The following is a 2,237-nucleotide window of genomic DNA, read 5'->3' as shown; positions in this document are numbered from 1 at the left end:
TTTACCAAGATGTATTGAATAAACATTATTATTAGTTTTTACCTCAATCGTTGACAATGGGAACAGGGCACAGGCAGGAGCTATTTGGCTGCTTTGGGGGTTCAGCATCACAATATCTTGACTTCACCCCTTTGTAAAACATCTTGTGTGAAACATTCATTATATTATGGGTTAACTTACATGTATATTTAACTTTTTCATTGTTCTGTTGTAGTGCTGAAGGCAGGCGACTTCTGGATGGTGTCCTTTTTAGAGAGAGATTATTAAATCCCTAACACTCACCTACTGTTTCTCAAAACTGCTCATGGCTTTGTTCAGTTTTTATCCATGGTGCACACTAAAGGCATGGTTTTGACTAAACTATCTTGTAACATACATTTCTTACAGTATGAAGAAGGCAAGAAATAAAATACAATACCTAAATCAAATTGCTCCTTCCTCTCCCAAAACAATAAGATTCCCCTGCATTTAGCAACCTTCTCCTCTAACAGTACAAATAGCCTGGCTGTAATTGTGCAGGCTAATATTCACCTTTGCATCTGTCTTGTTCTACACTAACTTCAGAGTTTGATTTAAATGTGTTTTAAAATAGTTTCAAAATGTATGAGCAGAGTGTTACAAATGTAATTACCACAAGTGTTGTGTCAAATTATCTGAGAAAGGTTTCAAATAAAATGTTTTCTCTTGATTGAATAGTGTGTATTTATTTTCAGCCTCGCTTTGGTTTTAGTAGGAAACTTTCACCTTGAGCCCCTCATTTACATCAGTGACCTCATCATCAGTGCATACACAAAGCCCTCTTTATAGTGGTTGTGGGGGTCACAAGAGTCAGGAATCAAAGGATGGTTTAATATTCTAATTTACTGTGGAACTAGCGCTCACAGCAGATATGCAGCAACATACTGCCATAATGTAACTACCCATAACACGGTTCATCCCGCCAGCTGCTCGCACGTGAGCCCACATCGTGACCACTGGTACAGTGCAGAACAGAAAGATACACTGGACACAACATCCCTGCTTACTTAAAGATTGCTCTTCCTGCAATAAAACAGTATTGTGTAACATTCTGCAGCAATAAATGTACTCCTTTCAGACCATAACACACAACACTTAAGGCTTGGCCAAGGAGGATGCGGAGCTTATCCCTATCTTAACAGTCACTGTGTAAGCGATAAAGTGTGTAATATTTCAGTAGAAACATATTACATGTTACTATCTGAATTACTAAGTGTGATGTTTGAAGTTCACTGTGGAAAATACTATTACCCTATTTTTGTGTATTGTGTTTTAATACTTTGTCGCCCTTATGTAACCTTTTTACTAAATGTCCTTTCTGGTTTTTGACTCCTTACCTGACTCCAAAGGCAAGCTGCACAAAAATTCCTATATGCCTAGACTGCCAGTTTATGCATAAATGGCAAATAAAAATCTTGAATCTTGAATGTCTTATCTTGAAATAAGGTCTCAGTAGTGGTGGCATGGCTTATATAGAAAGTGGCTGCAGCTGATGCATCTGCAGAGAAGCAAACTCTGTGCAGGAGGATGAAGCTTCTTAAAATTCACTGGCAGTCACAGAGACAGGTGAAGTTGACAGCAAAGCTAATAATTCTGGTACCATGTCCACAGAGAGGGGGGAAGCAGTTGGCAGAAAGAAAGGCAGTATATTGTGGCAAGATATCCTACTGATGCTGCAGAGCAGGGATAAGAAACTGATACAGGTGGTACACAGTGTTACCTTCAATACGCAGCTGGAGAGTACATAGCAAGCCCTGTCCCATAAGTGCTGTTCCTTAGTCCAGGACGTAGACATTGGCTGGGCCTGTAATGCCATCCATGTGAACAGTTGCTTTCATGCAGCCTAGTACAGTAAGAGGAACCTGTGAACATGCCACCAGCTTGACTGAAGACTGGAGAGGAGCTTCCCTGAAGTGCTCCTTGTAGAAACATTTGGGCAGAGCAGAAAATGAAGCACTACTGTCCACAGTTAGTCTCACTGTCTTTACTACTGTCACAGCTGGAATGCCCACAGTGCACTGTATTTTATCAGGAATATCTGTTCCTTCCACTAATGGAAGTGTGTATTCAGGCATTTCAACCTCATTCACTGACTGGGTGTGGTGGGACTGGCACACACAGGAAAAATGTCCTTTTTTCCTGCAACTTTTGCAGATTGCTTTTGCATCTGTATAAACATGGGAACTGGGAAGGCGCTTTTCTGAACTACAGTGGTAACA

The sequence above is a fragment of the Monopterus albus genome, unplaced genomic scaffold (assembly GCF_001952655.1).
Source record: "Monopterus albus unplaced genomic scaffold, M_albus_1.0 scaffold258.1, whole genome shotgun sequence".
NCBI lineage: Eukaryota > Metazoa > Chordata > Actinopteri > Synbranchiformes > Synbranchidae > Monopterus > Monopterus albus.
The sequence above is the reverse complement of the archived record's forward strand: the minus strand, read 5'-3'. Positions refer to the sequence as shown.